Source organism: Pelodiscus sinensis, chromosome 29 (assembly GCF_049634645.1).
Source record: "Pelodiscus sinensis isolate JC-2024 chromosome 29, ASM4963464v1, whole genome shotgun sequence".
In the NCBI taxonomy this organism is placed as follows: Eukaryota; Metazoa; Chordata; order Testudines; family Trionychidae; genus Pelodiscus; species Pelodiscus sinensis.
The window spans coordinates 14793932-14811501 of record NC_134739.1 but is presented as its reverse complement, the minus strand read 5'-3'; the positions used below and the strand labels follow the sequence as shown (position 1 = coordinate 14811501).

General features: G+C 60.8%; 1 long non-coding RNA gene across 3 annotated transcripts; it reads left to right on the top strand.

The window, feature by feature from the left end:
* Positions 1–16293, top strand: LOC142820998 (uncharacterized). Of its 3 annotated transcripts, none has more exons than XR_012898047.1 (3): positions 1–271; positions 14865–15287; positions 15463–16293. It is a non-coding gene; the product is annotated as an uncharacterized LOC142820998 (long non-coding RNA). The 3 variants fall into 3 exon arrangements; XR_012898046.1 differs by lacking the exon at positions 1–271 and adding an exon at positions 1343–2313; XR_012898045.1 differs by lacking the exon at positions 1–271 and adding an exon at positions 11002–11134.
* Positions 16294–17570: the final 1277 nt, after the last annotated feature.

The window sequence follows — 17570 nt, the reverse complement described above, 5'->3', positions numbered from 1 at the left end:
TGCTTTGGGCAGGGGGCTGGACGCGGTGACTCTGGAGGGCTCTGCCCCCCTGGGGCTCTAGGATGCTATGAACCGTTTTCTGTGCTGAGTCCTGTCTGCACTGGCCTCTTGGGGGGGGGGGGGAGATGGCTGCAGTGGAGCAAAGCCCCAGCATGAGCAGGGTTTGCACTCGGGCCTTGCCGCGGCGGCGTAAACCTGGCTCCGGGAGACGACCCGTGCTGGCTCCGTGTGACCTCGTGCGCTATAGCAGAGCCGCGACAGGCTGCCCCGGGTACGTCCCACCCCGGCCAGGCCTGTGCTGCGGGGGACTCACCCTTCCGCCGTGGCCGCCCTGCAGCTGGTGTTAGCGCCCTAGCGCACTCACAGCTGCATGGGAACGTCTCTCTGGAGCTAGAACCCGTCGGCCAGCTCCAGGGCGCACGGCCCGCGGCTTCCCCCAGGGCTAAGAGGCACCAATGCAAAGCCTCGTGCGGGAAGCTAGTGGGGGGAGGCCTCCCCGAGCTGGGAAGGACCCATCCAGCCCCCGCGAAGACACAGGTCAGTGGCTGGGACCAGAGATGGTCAGGACCTTCTCGGATCCGGCCCCGGCCAAACTCCCCGGCGATAGCAGAGGGTGAGGAGAGCGAGTAGGAGGAGAGAGAAATCTTTGGAAGAGGCGGCTGGCAGCAAAGCCCCGTTGCTCCCTTGGCCGGCTTTCCTGGCACTCGACTGCTCAGCAGCTGCCAGGCCTCTCCCCAGAGGTGGCTGCGCATCAGTGGTGGGCTGCTGAGGAGTGCCGCCTGGGGGGCCGGGGGGCCTCTCCCCAGAGGTGGCTGCCCATCAGTGGTGGGCTGCTGAGGAGTGCCGCCTGGGGGGCCGGGGGGCCTCTCCCCAGAGGTGGCTGCCCATCAGTGGTGGGCTGCTGAGGAGTGCCGCCTGGGGGGCCGGGGGGACTCTCCCCAGAGGTGGCTGCCCATCAGTGCTGGGCTGCTGAGGAGTGCCGCCTGGGGGGGCCGGGAGGACTCTCCCCAGAGGTGGCTGCGCATCAGTGCTGGGCTGCTGAGGAGTGCCGCCTGGGGGGCCGGGGGGACTCTGCCCAGAGGTGGCTGCCCATCAGTGGTGGGCTGCTGAGGAGTGCCGCCTGGGGGGCCGGGGGGCCTCTGCCCAGAGGTGGCTGCCCATCAGTGCTGGGCTGCTGAGGAGTGCCGCCTGGGGGGCCGGGGGGACTCTCCCCAGAGGTGGCTGCGCATCAGTGGTGGGCTGCTGAGGAGTGCCGCCTGGGGGGCCGGGGGGACTCTGCCCAGAGGTGGCTGCGCATCAGTGGTGGGCTGCTGAGGAGTGCCGCCTGGGGGGCGGGGGGCCTCTCCCCAGAGGTGGCTGCGCATCAGTGGTGGGCTGCTGAGGAGTGCCGCCTGGGGGGCCGGGGGGACTCTCCCCAGAGGTGGCTGCGCATCAGTGGTGGGCTGCTGAGGAGTGCCGCCTGGGGGGCGGGGGGCCTCTCCCCAGAGGTGGCTGCGCATCAGTGCTGGGCTGCTGAGGAGTGCCGCCTGGGGGGCCGGGGGGACTCTCCCCAGAGGTGGCTGCGCATCAGTGGTGGGCTGCTGAGGAGTGCCGCCTGGGGGGCCGGGGGGACTCTCCCCAGAGGTGGCTGCGCATCAGTGGTGGGCTGCTGAGGAGTGCCGCCTGGGGGGCCAGGGGGACTCTCCCCAGAGGTGGCTGCCCATCAGTGCTGGGCTGCTGAGGAGTGCCGCCTGGGGGGCCGGGGGGACTCTCTGGAGCAGGGCTACTCAGCCCGCGGCCCGTGGCCTGCTTGCTTGCGGCCGCGCTGCGTTTGGGTTTCCATGGGGCCGGCCCCCGGGTGGGCGCCCAACCGCCAAAGGAGTCCACATGCCAGTCCTCGTGGAGACGGTTTCGTAGTTCCACCCCTGGGCTGCCATGGGGGTGGGGTGGGGCCACTGGTGCATTTTGTTACCGTGGCAGAGCGGCCTTGAAGGGGGCCTGGCGCTGGGCAGCCCCGCCTTCACCTCTGCACCCATGGCCGTCGGTGGCAGAGAAGCTATTTGCATAGATTTGCATAAACATGCAACCGCACTGAGGCTGCGGCCCTGGCACGCGCTGATGCGCCTCCTGCTGCGGACTCGCCACGGGGCCCGTTCGCCCGAATCCAGCGGCACCCGCGGAGCCCGCCCGGGCGTGCAGAGGGCGGCGCGGTGCAGGGCTGGGAGCCGCGGGCGGGGGACGAGACCTGCGGCCCCGGGGGTGGCGAGGGCTGGAGCGCCGGGGCTGAGCGGCCCTGAAGCGAGTATGCCTATACACCGGCCTGGCGATGCCCCGGTTAGCCCCCCCCCCGGCACGTCCTCTGCGCCCCGCTCTCCGCAGGGCCCCCCCCCGGCACGTCCTTTGCGCCCCGCTCTCCACAGGGCCCCCCCCCCGGCACGTCCTCTGCGCCCCGCTCTCCACAGGGCCCCCCCCCGGCACGTCCTTTGCGCCCCGCTCTCCACAGGGCCCCCCCCCCCGGCACGTCCTCTGCGCCCCGCTCTCCACAGGGCCCCCCCCGGCACGTCCTCTGCGCCCCGCTCTCCACAGGGCCCCCCCCGGCACGTCCTTTGCGCCCCGCTCTCCGCAGGGCCCCCCCCGGCACGTCCTCTGCGCCCCGCTCTCCACAGGGCCCCCCCCGGCACGTCCTCTGCGCCCCGCTCTCCGCAGGGCCCCCCCCGGCACGTCCTCTGCGCCCCGCTCTCCACAGGGCCCCCCCCGGCACGTCCTCTGCGCCCCGCTCTCCGCAGGGCCCCCCCCCGGCACGTCCTTTGCGCCCCGCTCTCCGCAGGGCCCCCCCCCGGCACGTCCTCTGCGCCCCGCTCTCCACAGGGCCCCCCCCCGGCACGTCCTCTGCGCCCCGCTCTCCACAGGGCCCCCCCCGGCACGTCCTTTGCGCCCCGCTCTCCACAGGGCCCCCCCCCAGCTCTGGGCACCCTGCGGGGGGGGGGGGCAGAGGCGCCGGCAGGACACTGCAGCAGACGGGGCTCCGGCGCGGGGCGAACCCCTGCTTTGGGGGGGTCTCGGGGCTGGTTTGCGCTGGGGGCGGGGGGGGGGTTCCTGTTGCCTGTGCGGGCGCGTCGCCTGCAGGGTGGCGGCGGGAGGCCGATCGTGCAGCGGGGCAGAGCCTCTGGTGTGGGCGTCCGGTTCCGGGAAGCGGGTTAGAGGAGCCAGGCGGGGGGTTTTGGGGCCGGTGTCCGGAGGGGCGTTGAGCGTTGGCGGAGCGTCTGGGCGCAGGAGCAGCTCCCGCCCCCGCTGCCCACCCCGGCTCTGCCTCTCTGCGCTCCGCGCTGGGTTCATTCCCGGGCTCTTGGCGAGGCGCTGGGCAGCCGCGCTGCTTTGGGGGGGTGGGGGGGGGGCGTCAGCTGCTCCTTATGCTGGCCTGGATAACTCTCCCTTTCTGACATCGTAGCTGTTTCCACCGCGACGAATTGTGATGTCACACAAACAAGTGGGGGGGGGTAGTCGGGGGGCTGCTCCGCGCGAGGATCAAAGTCCAGCTGCCCCAGACGGGCGGGGGGAGGCCAACGGGGAACATGATATGGAAGAAGAATCGATTCGGTTCAAAGCTTCCTCCGTGGCCTCGGTTCCCCGAGCGCCGCCTCTTCTCCGCGCAGCGTCCCCCCTTCCCACGCTGGAGACTGTGTCCGTTCCAGGCTCCGCTTTGGGACACGCTCTCCGGCTTCCAGGACGATCACTGGGGGCTCCAATGGGCGTGGGCCGGCCGGGTGGCAAAGCCAAGGTTTGGTTTCAACAAAACCTTCCGAAGGAAAATGGCTGGTTCCCAGCCGCGAGTTTTAACATTTTCTCAGGGAAAAAACAAAATAAAACAGGCTCCAGCCCAGACCTGAACTTGGGCATTTGAAATCGTGGGGGCGGGGGGGTCTCCTCGCTCCTTCACGGCTTCGGAAATCTGCTCCCGGTGCAAAAAGGGGGGGACTATTTAAAAACACGTTTCCGAGGTTCCCCCAAGCTCTGGGACTCGCCCCGAAACAAAACAAGACAAAACAATTTTTTTACTTAGAACGTTCCAGTCAAAAATGAAAACCGGTGACATGTCAATGACACAAAACACCCCACGTGGTTTGACAATGTTTGTCAATGAACCATCCCTGCCTTTTACGGCCGCCTCCACGGCGTTAATAAGGCGTGCGCGGTAGCACCGCGGAGCGCTGAGCTCGGGCACGCGGCTCGCTCTACTGAGCCATACTAATCTGTGAACCCACCGACCGTGTTTCTGGTACCTCAGCACTTGCAGGTTTACCCGGCCGGGCTCGGGTCCTTAATTCAAGGGTTGTTTATTTTGGAAAATAAGATGAAATTGTCCAGGCTTCATGTGAATCCTTGCTGGGTGGGGGGGGGGGGGGGGGGCGGGTCAGGATGCAGGGTGCCCCAGGGAGAGAGGACTAGCCCAGCAGCTGGGGGCCAGGTGAGAAGCGTCTCGCCATGGCTGCTGCAGCTCCAGGGGGCACAGCCAAGGGGGGAACGAATGTCCCCCAGCTGGGGCAGGTCCAGGTTCCTCTGCCCCCCTCTCTCCCCAGCCAGAGCAAAGATGCAGCAAACTGGGCACTTCCCCTCATTCCCTGGTGAAGGGGAACAGCCAGCAATGTTCCCATATGAATTGGGGGGGGGGGGTGAGCTGCAGCCCCTACCAACCTCCCTAAAGGGCTCCTGGGAGGTGGGAGTTTCAGGACTGGGTCAGTGCCAGACAGTGGGGGGGGGGGGGGGGGGAAGAGCTCCAACCAGCCCCTTTCACCTGCCTAGTGAGTCAGTCTCTTCTGTAGGGCTTTGTGAGAACCAAGCCCATTGCAGGCCCATCCCATTGGCCTGGCACAACCAAGCCCTGAGCTTTGCGTTCTGGTAAGCAGAAGCTGAGCACCAGATGGTGGGCCTGGCTCTTCCCATTCAGAAGTGGTGCTGGAATAAAAAGACGGACAGGCACACGCTCTAAAATGCAGAGTAGATTATGTTTTGGAAAAGGTCACATGTACTGACCCCAAACACATTTTTGGGCGTGGGGAGATTTAGGAATCAAGATTCCAGGTCCCGCCCAGCTCCGTCCAGGAGTTCCTGGCAGTAGAACCCTACAGAGCCGCCTTCACGCAGCTGGATTGTGTTAGGTTGCTATGACTATTCAATTAAAACAATTCTAGCTACTATTCCATTTACAAATCTCCTCCCTCCCCACGTCCATATACTGGCACTCAGCCGTGGGCACCGACGCCTCTTTACCGGGGAAGAAAAAGGCTTCAGCACTCGTCCAGGGCCCAGGTTCAATTTCCAGCTCTGCAACTGTCTTCCCTTGTAACCTTGGGCAAGTCATTTAGTCTCTCTGCACGCTGAGTCGCCATCTGTAATCTGGGACCATAGATGCCAGCTCTTGGGAGGCAGGGCCGGTCTCTGGCTGTGAGTCTCTGCAATGCCTCACCCCAATGAGGCTTTCACACCCCACCAGGCCCACAGCCGTGTGTTGCTCCCTGGTTGGCAACAATCCTCACGCAGCCCGGTCTGTCATGGTGGGATGTGCACTCAACACCCATCCCTGAATCTCTGCCCCCACCCAGGCCGTCCTCTCTTCAGCGCTCCCGCATGGGTGCACACGGCCTACTTCCATTTCACCCCGGCTGGCTCAGAGCTCCCCCGCCGCGGTGTCTGGGAAAGAGGCTTTCTAGGTTCTCGTACACAGCGTTCCCCTCCCGCAGGCTGCCCTGGGCAGTTTGCAATGATTTCTTGCTTGCATCGGCTCGCCGGCTCCAGCGACTGTGAGGCCTAAATGTATCTAATGTAGCCACCTTTCACCTCCCGACGAGACGCCTATTGATCCAGCACAGAGCCCCGCAAAAGACTGTTGTGAAAACAAATCGCTCCCGGGCTGCATCCTACAGCCTCCCCTTTGGCTCCACTGGAGGGACGGGACCTGGGAAGGGAGGATTCTGGGATGGACTCGAGCTGCAGCGGACACTTGTGCCAGGCCAAATTGGAAAAACATCTAAAACATTCTCGCTGGAAAACTGCAATGAAAATGGCCAGGCTGGGTCAGACCAAAGGTCCGTCTGGCCCAGGGTCCTGTCTCTGACAGTGGCCAATGTCAGGTGCCCCAGGGGGGAGGAAACACAACAAGGAATCAAGTGGTCCCTCCCCTGTCACCCCTTCCCAGCCTCTACAAACAGAGGCTAGAGACACCCTCCCTGCCCAGCCTGGCTAATCGCCATTGATGGACTGATCCTCCATGAACCTATCCAGCTCTTTTTTGAACCCTGTTAAAGATTCGGCCTTCATAACCTCCTCTGGCGAGGAGTTCCACAGGTTGACTGAGCGTTGTGTGAAGAAAAACTTCCTTTGTTTTAAACCTGCTGCCTATTTCATTTGGTAACCCCTCGTTCTTGTGTTATGGGAAGAATAAATAACTCTTCTTTATTCACTTTCTCCACACCCGCCATGACTTTATAACTCTCTGTCATATCCCCCCTTAGGCGTCTCTTTTCCAAGCTGAAAGTCTCAGCCTTGTTAATCTCTGCTCATCTGGCAGCTGTTCCAAACCACTAATCATTTTTGTTGCCCTTTTCTGAACCTTTTCCAATGCCAAGGCATCTTCTCTGAGATGAGGCAGCTCCATATGCAGGCAGTGTTTGAGATGTGGGCGTATCATGCATTTAGACAGAGACAATAGGATATTCTTTGTCTTGTTCTCTATTCCCTTCTTTACGAGTCCCAACATGCTGTTTGCTTTGTTCACTGCTGCTGCCCATTGAGTGGATGTTTTTTGAGAATTATTCACAATGACGCTGAGATCTCGCTCCTGAGTGGGAACAGCTAATTTAGTCCCCATCATTTTATACGCATAGGTGGGATGAGGTTTTCCAATGTGCAGCACTTTGCATTTGTCAACATTAAGATTCATCTGCCATTTTGTTGCCGATCATTTAGTTTAGTGAGATCCTTTTGAAGTGCCTCACAATCTGCTCTGGACTTCCGTTGTAACCTTGGGCAAGTCATTTCATCGCTCTGTGCATTGGGTTTTGTATCTGTGACGGCGCGTTGGGGTTTTCCCATCTCCTGCACCCCCGTAATGGCACGAACAGACTCCACCAGCCAGTAGAATGGAGGGAGTTTAATGCCTCTCCAGGATACAGCACAGCACAGATGTCATCTGGTTACAGGGCAGGCCTAGGATGCCTCAGCCCCCCTTGAGATGGGGGAGCCTGGGACCCTAACTCCCAGCCCGTTGCCTAGGCTGCTTCCTCCATGAAACCAGCCAGAAAACTAACTCACTCCCTTCCAGCCCTGCCCCCAGCCAGGGCTCCACTCCCCTTCTTCCCATTGTTCCACTCCCTGGGAGATAACTCGTCAGACAGGTTCAAAGCCCCCTTGGATAATGACTCATCCCCTGCCCTGCTGGGCCATGCTGCAGCCAGCAGCCAGTGGAGGTCACCCACAACCCAAGCCTAGCAACCAGCAAGGTACCCGGACTACATCACAGTATCATCTGCAAATTTTGCCTCCTCACTGTTTACCTCTTTCTCCAGGTCATGTATGACTATGCTGACTAGGATTGGTCCCTGTCCAATCCCTGCAGGACACCACTAGTTACTGCTCTCCATTCTGAAAACTGACCATTTATTCCTACTCTTTGTGTCCTGTCTTTTAACCAGTTATCAACCCATGAGAGGACCGTCCCTCTTATCTCACGACAGCTGACTTTGCTTAAGAGCCTTTGGTGAGGGACCTAGTCAAAGGCTTTCTGGAAATCTAAGTACTATATCTACTGGATCCCCCTTGTCCACGTACTTGTTAACCCCCTCAAAGAACTCTAGTAGACTTGTGAGGCAGGATTTCCCATTACAGAAACCATGGTGACTTATCCTCCCCAACAAATTATGTTCATCTCTGTGTTGGACAATTCTTTAGCATCAGAGGGGGAGCTAAGTTAGTCTGTAACTAGAAACACTTAAAAACAACAAATAGTCCAGTAGCACCTTAAAGCCTGACCAAGCACATAGATGGTATCATGAGCTTTCATGGGCACAACCCACTTCCGACAATTCTGTTCTTTGTTGAATCTCTGTCTTTGTTGACGTTTCAACCAGTTTGCCTAGCACTGAAGTTAAACTTATGGGCCTCTAATTGCCAGGATCCCCTCTGGAGCCCCTTCAAAAAATTGGTGACACATTAGCATTGCTCCAGCCATTTTGTACAGACGCTGGTTTAAAGGACACGTGTAGCGGTTCTGCAATTTCATGTTTGGGTTCCTTCAGAGTTGGGTGAATTCTGTCTGGCCATGGTGACTTATTACTGTTTCCAAAACCTCCTCTAATGACACCACAATTGGGAAGTTCCTCAGATTTGTCTCCTAAAAGGAATGTCTCAGGTTTGGGAAAAACAAGGAGTCCTGGGGCACCAGAGACAACAGTTTTATTAGGGCATTGGATTTACTAGGGCATAAGCTTTGATGGGTAAAACCCATCAAAGCCCGCAAAAGCGTATGCCTCAATAACACGTTGTTTTTACAGATACAGGCGAACACAGCTACCCCTCTGAGACTCAGGTTTGGGAATCTCCCTCATATTTCCAGCTGTGCAGACTGATGCAAAGAATTCATTTAGTTTCTCTCAATGGCCTTATCACCCTTGAGGGCTCCTTGGGCATCTCGCTCGTCCTGGGGCCCCACTGGGTGTTTAGCACTTCCTGCGGCTGATGTCCATGCACATTCTTTGCTATTACTTTTTGAATTTGTGGCTAGCTGGTCTTCAAATTCTTTTTTTGGCCTCCCTCATTATAGTTTTATACTCCATTTGCCAGCGTTTATGCGCCTTTCTATTTTCCTCACTAGGCTTGAACTTCCACTGTTTAAACAATGCCTTTTGCGCTCACTGCTTCCTTGCTTGTTACGCCAGGGTGACACGTTCTGATTCTTGTACTGTGGTTTTTAATTTGCGGTTCACATGAAAGTTGAGTCCCTATTACGATACGTTTGAAACGTTTCCATGCAGCTTGCAGGGCTTTCATGTTGGGCTGTGCCGTTCCAGTGCTGTTGAACCTCCGTGTGTGCGGTTCCCCTTTTGGAAATTAATTGCCACACTGGTGGGCTGGTGTAGGGTTTTCCCACCACGGGGATGTTAAATGTCACTACATTATGGTCACTGGTTCCAGGGGTCCAGCTAGCGTCTCCTCTGGGGCCAGATCTTACGCTCCTGACTATTTCAAGAATTACCCCTCCTCTTGTGAGTTCCAGAACCAGCTGCTCCAAGAAGCAGCATTGGACGTGTCAGGAAACTTTAGCTCTGCATCCCTGAGGTGGCCTGGACCAGTCGATAAGGGGAGAGGTGACATCCCCCGTTATTACTGAGCGTTTTATTTCAAAGGCCTTGCTAATCTCCCTGAGCATTTCAGTCACTGTCAGCCTCCCGGTCAGGTGGTGGGTAATATCTCGCAAGGGCTCTAGGCATGTTGTTACTGCCCACAGGGGCTACGTCTAGAGTGGCAAGTTTTTCCGGAAAAGCAGCTGATTTTCCGGAAAAACTGGCCAGTCTAGACACATCCAGGGAGTCTATGGCACAGTCTGGTCCATCCTTGATTCTGTGCTTCCTTTCACATCAAAGATCCACTCCCCCAACGCCGCCCACCTCGCTCTAGGCTGGCTCTCTGCAGGACAACTGTGCAAGACCCAGATCCCTTGGCCCTTCGCTTCGAGCAGAACCAGGAAAGGTGCCGTCTTGTCATGTCAAGACAGTTTTCAATGTCCCACGAAGACTGGCGTATGAGGGACAGAAAACCTGCCGTGCCTCAGTTTCCCCCTAGGGTGATGGCACCAAACCGTCAACAGCAGCTGTGACGGGCTCACGGGCTGCAGTGCCGGGGTGGTGGAGAGAGGCGGAGAGCGAGTTCGGAAGGCCCCACAGAGGGTCCCACAGAACACGCCCATGGACAATCGGAAAGGACGGTGGGGGGACTAACTTCAGCCAGGTCTCTGTGGGGAGGCAGGGCTGCCAGCTCCCGGCACGTTGCATGTTCCCTGCCCCCTCCAGGGTGTTGGGCGGGGGGGTTACTCTGGCATCATAAAACCACTTGGCTTCCCAACAGCTGTTTCCTGCTGGAGCCGCCGCGGGCGCGGGCCAGGGGACCTGTTTTCTGTTGGAGACGCCTTCCGCAGGTTTACACTGGGGAGCCCCATCGGCCAGTGGAAGGAGCTTCCCGGAACACGCTGGGACTGGCCTTCGCTGGAGAATGGGCATCTGCTCCCGGCCGGGCGAGGCTCGTGCAGGGGCAATCGGACAGCGGGGGAGCCTGAGATTCTCAGGGGCCTGGGAAGGCCTCGTCTTGCTGACGAGCCTCATGCGAGCAGGCGCCCCCGCGGCCTTGTGCCCAGCGCTCCAGCTCCCACGCGCTGCCCCCGCACTCCGCACCCATCGGGAACCAGGCCTCAGCTGCAGCAAGGGAGGGGGAGGCTGGACGGTAGGAAAAACCTCCTGCCTGTCGGGGGGGGGCGGGACACTGGGATAAGTCGCCTGGGGGTTGCGGAATCTCCGTCCCTGGAGCTAGGGAAGAGCAGGCTGGACACACTCCTGCCAGGGGTGGGCCGGGCGGTGCTGGGTCCTGCCGGGAGGGCTGGGGACTGGCTCTGATGACCCCTCGAGTCCCCTTCCAGGTCTAGGGGCTACGGAAACACCTCAGGACTCAGGTCCCCTGGGCTCGGCTGCCGGACCTGGACTCGTGAGCCGGTCGGATGCTCAGGCTCTGGTTCGGCTCGGGCCCAGGGGTGCTCGTTGGCTGGGGAGGGGCGGGAGGCCCCACTCCTGGGGCAGGGTAGGGGCGCGGCACCAGCGGAAGGGACAAGCAGCTTGCTCCGGCTGGCCCGGTGCCGTGGAGTGAGCGCAGCAGCCACTGCCCGGGGTATAGACAGAAAGTGCAACTCTCCGGTTTTGCGACCGTTGCAGTTTCTGTCGCGTACATGGGATTCGCTGCTACCGCTCAGGACTCGCTACCTTTGCTGGCTGCAGATTCAGAGGCGCTGGGGACTGGTCGAAAACACTCACAGTTTGCTCCCTGCTTGCTAGCGGACTCGGGGGAGGCTGGTGTTTTGCCTCGGGAGGGGCCGTTTGCTCATTTGGAGAAGTTGCAGGTTTGCTCGCTGCTCCGGCCCCACCAACCGCGACCCCCCTTCTCTGCCCGGCATCTCGCCAGGCCGTGCGGGAGCCGGCGGGCCCAGGGGGCTCCTGGCAGCCGCGGGAAGGGAGGGGAGGGGAGGCGTTGCGGCGGCAGGAGCTGAGAGGCGCCAGCTGCTCCTCCCCAGGCACGGCCCGGGGAAAGGGGCCGGGTGCCAGGGACGTGGCCGGTCTAGGCCCCTGACAGTTTGCAGGGCAAGTGTGGGGGAGGGATTCTTCCTAGAGGCTTGCAGACCCTACCCCCACTTGTGCCCCCCCCGGCACAGCCTCCCTCCGCCTCCTGCCACCCCCTGGGCTGCAGCCCTGGCAGAGCGGCGCAGTGACAGCCCCATCCCAGCACCAGCGTGAGGCCTCAGTCTCCTGCCTCCTCCCCCGAGCGGCAGCCACCCTCGACCCCAGCGAGCCCCGTGTCCCTCGGCCCGCTCCGCTGCCCCCCCCCCCGTGACAGCACCAGGCGGGCCCGGTGGTGCAGCGAGCACAGGACACGAAGGAACCCGGAGCCGCCTCTTCTCTGGCGGGCCCCCAGCCCGGCTCCCTCCCCAGGGACCGTGGCAGAGGGGCGAGGGGCCTAGCGGAGGCCGGGGCGGCCCTCTGGAGCCCCTCACGGGGGGACTCTGAGCCGTCCGTGGGGGCCGCCGTGCTGCTCAGGTCCCTGGAGATCGGGGCGCGCTCAGCCCGCAAGGGCAGCTGGCCGGGACTTCTCCCTGCAAGGGCTTCAGAGGCCAACGTGTCTCATTGGGGGGGGGTTCTGGGGGCAATGCGGAGGGACGTGAGACGGCGGGCGGGCATCGGGCCAGGCGGGCATTAGAACGGGGCCGCCTCTGGGCGCTCTCCCCCGGCAGCCTCGAGCGAGAAACCTCCCTGCGGCCTGGCGGCCTCGGGGGCCGGTGTGCCCCTGGTTTGGCCCGGGGGAGCCTGGGGAACGCCCCTCCGGCCTGGCTCTGCATCAGGCCGGGCGGAAGGTGGGATGCAGAGGGTTGAGCTGCGGCGGGTCCTGCTTTGGGCAGGGGATGGGGCGCGATGGCTCCCGAGGGCTCCGCCCGCCCTGGGGTCTGGGGTCCTAGCAGGGCAGAGAGACGGGAGATGCCGAGGGAGAAGGAGCGAGGCTGGCGAGGACCGTGGGCTCAGAGGACGGAGGAGAGCAGCTCTGGCTGTGCCAGGGCAAAGGAGGATTCCAGGTCTGACTGGAGGGCGGGGCGGGCCTCGCAGGCCAGGCTGGAGAGAAAGCGAGGGAGGGGTTGGGGTTTGGGAGCAAGCGCTGAATCCAGGGAGGTGGGGGGCTGGCAGGGCGTGGAGGGGCAAAGGCCTGGCCAGGGATGTGGAGGGGGAGGGGAGATTGACCTTCCAGTGCAGGATCCAGCGGAGTCCGAGCCGGAGCGGAGCTGTGAGTCCCAGGCGCAATGAGCTGGGGAATGGATTCTGTGTCCATTTCCACCCTGGCTCAGCTGCTGTCCTGACCCGGCATCGCTCCCTCCCCACCTCCCGCCCCCCTTCCAGCCCATCTCTTCCGACCTGAGGGCGGCCCTGCTCACCGCTGGCCGAAGAACTTTCCCGCAACCTTCCTAATGTTTTGAACCCAAAATTGGATTTTCAACTCCCTGGAAAGTCGCGGAAAGCGCCTGGTTTTACTGAAAAAAAAAAACCAACCAAGGAATCCAGATGCTCTTTGTTGGACAACTGGGAACAGGCGCCTGAAGCGCGCGGGGGGGGGGGGGGGGGTTGCTCCTTGCTGAGAAGGGGACACGGAAGAGATTCGTTCTCAGCAACTTTTTCCATGAAATTTTTGAAGGGGCGGGGCCTGAGGTGGAAGGGGCGGGGCCAAGACACAACTGGGCTCCCCTGCCCATGGACCCGGATTGGGCTGTAGCTGGGGAACATGTGAAGTCTTTGCCCCCGCCCCCAGAAAGAACCACGTGCTGTTCTGAACAGCTGGCGGTTCCCTCTGGCACCCGGCCCCTGGCAGTGGGAGGAGACTTCGCGTGCCTCCGCCCCCCCCGCCCCCGTCAATCAGGGTCTGGGGGTGGGGGAGCACATGCAGTCTGCCCCCGCCCTACAAGGGAGCACTGCGCTAGAGTCACCCACCAGCCAATGAAGTTAATTAACACCAAATGAAGTTAATGGGGAGCAGGTTTAAAACTAATAAAAGAAAGTTCTTCACACAGCGTGTAGTCAACCTGTGGAACTCCTTGCCAGAGGAGGCTGTGAAGGCTAGGACTATAACAGAGTTTAAAGAGAAGCTAGATAATTTCATGGAGGTCAGGTCCATAAAAGGCTATTAGCCAGGGGATAGAAATGGTGTCCCTGGCCTCTGTTTCAGAGGCTGGAGAGGGATGGCAGGAGACAAATCGCTTGATCATTGTCTTCGATCCACCCTCTCTGGGGCACCTGGTGGTGGCCACTGTTGGCAGACAGGATACTGGGCTAGATGGACCTTTGGTCTGACCCTGTACGGTTCTTATGGCCTGGGGGCGGGGGAGCGGCAGGACCTCCACAGGCCGGATCCACCCACTTGGTGGCCGGATTGGGCCCGTGGAGGCCCTTTTGCCCACCGCTGCTCTGATCTGCGGGAAGCTTCCTTCGCAAGCGCAGATCAGCCTGGGAGGCATCAAGCTTGGGACGCCCACACCCCAGCGGCCTTGGGTTTAGCTGCAGAGATCCAGCGGGGCTCTTCTGCCTTCAGCCCCAAGCCCCTAACCTGCCTCCGAGGGCACTGGGGGCGGGGCAGGTGGGCCGTCCTCCGTGGGGGAAAGCGGATAGTTACAAACATTCCCTGAATCCCAACAGGCCCAGGCAGCTGGCTCGGAGCAGGCTGGGTTCCCCAAACCATAGGGAAAGGGAGGACGGGCGGCCTGGGCCTGCTCAATTGATTGTTCTCTCACAGCTTCCTGGGGCAAGTGGCTCGCGTCTCTCGGTATCTCGGTTCTTCTCCCTCTGCCTGGCCAGATCTGCCCCCTCTGCCCCCGCCGGCAAGGGGGCTGCCCTGCGACGCCGGGGCGATGGGTGGATCTTAGCCAGGCATAAGGGAAGCCCGGCAAGTGTCTGAGAGGGGCCAGATGGCAACATCCCCGGGCAAGGAAAAGGCCCGAGCCGGACTCTGTGCTCTGGGTTTGCCTGGGGCCCTGTTCCGCGTCTGGGGCTTCACGACATACACGACACCCAGCGGCGCTGCCGTCCACATTCGCGCCCTGCTGCGAGGAGCCCCGCCAGCCCCACGCCCCTGGGCCCGCCGGCCTCCCGCCGCTCCCCCGCACTGGCGCGAACCAGGTGCTGCTGTGGCTTAATTGGTTTTAAATTAATTTGCAGAGGAGGGAGCTGTCGGGGGCGGAAAGGTGAAAAGGGCTTTTCCTGGAGCTTTGCCAACTGGGAAATATCCTTGGCAGTTTCTTTCTGAGCGCTCTGGCGACTTCCCAGGCAGGGAGACCCACGTTCCAGTCAATTAGGGCCAAACAAGCCACGTTTTCCTGCCTCCGGATCCCCAGCAAGGGGGAGAATTTACAGGGGCAATCAGTGTAACCCACCGCTCGACCAGCGTCCAGCCTCCTCCGCAGCCCACCCAAAGCACCGTTTTGCTTTCTCAGGCTGGCACGCGGGCGCGGGAAGCTTCAGGTTCGAAGGCCCCAGGCTTACACTTTAAGGGGTTTTATGGTGAGGTTGCCTCCAGCCGATGTTCCCTCTGATCTTTTCCAGCCATGAGCAGAATAAATTTTGATGTGCACCAAGGCACGTGCGGATGGGCACCACCGCAAGTCTAGCTGTGGGCATTCTGCTAATCAGCTGGGCAGCACAGGACTCTCTCCTGTGGCCAGTGTACAGGGAGCACTGGCCTCCAGCTGAACTGAGACTTGCCCGCCCGTCTACCCGGAATTGGATTTGTTGCAATTTTCTGATCAGACAGCTGGGGCCCTTCTTCCCGGACGAGCTCGTCCCGGGGGAAAGAAGCACCATTCATCAATTCCCAGGCCCGCAGGGAGCTGTGATCGTCCAGTCTAATCGACATGGGCCAGAGAGCGTCCCCAGAAGAATCCCTTTGGACCGCGTGCCGCTCCCCCAGACAACTGTCCCGTCTTGATTTAAAACCTGCCGGGGATGGAGACTCGGCCCCAGCCTTTGGTAAGTTGTTCCTGTGTAAATTACTCCCCTCCCCGTTGAACGTAGCCTGTCTTTCCTCGCTGAGTTCGTCTGGCTTCAGCTTCAAGCTGCTGGACCGAGGGGTCCATGCTCATGTTTGTCAGTGGCTACGAGCTGGAATCAAGTCTCCCTTTAATTTGTCTTTTTTTCTCACCAGCTAAGTAGACTGAGGAATGAACGGCTCAAACAACTCCGGCACCGTCATGGCCAGAAAGCATCGGCTGGGAAGGACTGAGCAGGCTGAATCCACGGCTAAACAGCCATGGTTTGGATCCTGGCCCTGCCACAACTTCCTATGTTGTCCAAGTCATGGTGTGGCTCTGTGCCTCAGTTTCCCTATCTGGAAAAGGCTGATTCATGCTACTTCTGTGCTTTATCTGTTAATGTCTGTGCACCACGTGGGAAATACAGCATGTCCCACAAATGCTAACGGTTATTTTGTATCAAACCCATGGCCCTCTAGAACAGGACATCGGTCACTATACTGTGGTGGGAACATCCAGATGGCAAGTTAGATAGGACCCTGATCCTCCTGCTCTACAGAACACAAGCCCTGTCTACAGCTGCACTGGAAAGGGACTCTCCATTAGCTCTGAGTAGTATGGGGCTTATGACACACGGCTGAGCAGTTCTGATTGTGGTCAGTAGAGGGCAGCGGTGACACACTAGCCAGTTAGTTCCAATGGGTGGCGACTGCCGTGCCATTTCCCGCATTCCCCGGTGCTCTCTGTGGGGCAGGGCGTGGCCGCGGGAGGCAGCTCCCCGTCGGCGTGGAAATCGGTCTGTGGCTTTGCAGAGCTCGCTGGGCGAGTTCTCTAGTGCAACGGGCTCTCGAGGGACAAACCTGCCTTGTGGACCCAAGGCCTGGCAAGCGAGGCCCCTCCCAGCCAGACTGCCGCCTGTGCAGAACCGGGGGGCGGTGGTAGTCCGTCGGGCAGTGGGGAATTCTCAGTACGTCTCCCCCAGCCAGGGCTGTGCGGGAAGGCCAGAAACACTCCCCTTGGGCCAGAGGAGACGCTGTGCAGGCCCCCCCATGTGGGGAAAAACCCAGCTCTGTTTCGAGGGAGCCGGGGGGCGGGGGAAGCGTTGCCGGGCTGAGCCAGGCTCGGCGGGGCTGCGATCGAGAAGGGGAGACGAAGCGTCTGAATTGATTTCTCCTTGGACACACTCGAGCAGCTTGTCAGGCGCTGCAGGCCGGGTGTGAGCTGATGTGACCTGCGGGCTGGGCGCCCTGGGGCTGGGCTGGTGAAGCGCTGAGAGTTTCCAGCTGCTTCATCCTGCGGGCCGTAAACAAGGGAGTCTCTGGGTTCCAGCCACAGCTGCTTTGAGCCTGGACTGTGACCTCTGGGTGGGGCGGGGGGCAGCCGGTCCCATCTGCTTTAGCCCGTGGACAATAGACACACCCGGAGCCTTAGATGCAGCTTCAGTGATGCTTGGCCATCCCTGCTGGTTCCAAGCCATGGAGCTGAGACCCCCCCATCTGTTCCCTCCTCCCCACAGATCTCTGGGGAGGGTGCAGGAGAACCAGCCGGGACCTTGCCCCGTCTCAGTGCAGCTTTGCCTCTGGCGGAGTTAATAAAACCGGTGCAGGCTCCCACAGAGCCCTTGTGTCTGTTTCCAAGCGCTCTAACGCATCCACCTGCCACAGAGCCGCATCAGCTGCCGTACCACTGGATCACCTTGGTGGGCAGCTTGCGGCCCAGCGGGTTCTGTGCATGGCCCACGAGACATTCTGTCACTGCAGCCCACGCGCCGGGTCGCCAGCTTCTGCTGGTTTCCATCCATTGCAGGGGGCCTATTCCTACCAGCATTACTAAATTGACACACACGTGATGCCAGGGCAGGTGAAGTGAGGCGGGTGCTGATTGCACCCAGCACTGACAGGGAGAGCCGGGCGCTCCGTCTGCAGCCAGTCACAGTGCTGCTCCAGTTCAACCTGCACCCCCGCCCATTCTAGGGAGGCGAGTGCAGTGAGCAAAACCGCCCTTGCCCAGCAGAGTGGCTTGGCTCTAACAAGCTTGCAGCCACGGAGCTGCAGGAGGCCACTTGTGGGGCCCATTCACCCGCCTCGGTTGCCTGTTGCTGCGCCATCATGTGTTTAATTAGCACTTTCCCGTTTGCCCTCTGCAGTGAGCGGTCATTTACACCCGGGCAACATGGGGGCAACAGGCTCCCAGGCCAACCTGACGGCTACCGCCCTGGCTGGTGTGTAGCCAATCGGGACTCGTGTCGCCTTGGTTTTCATTGTTATCACTCACCCACTGT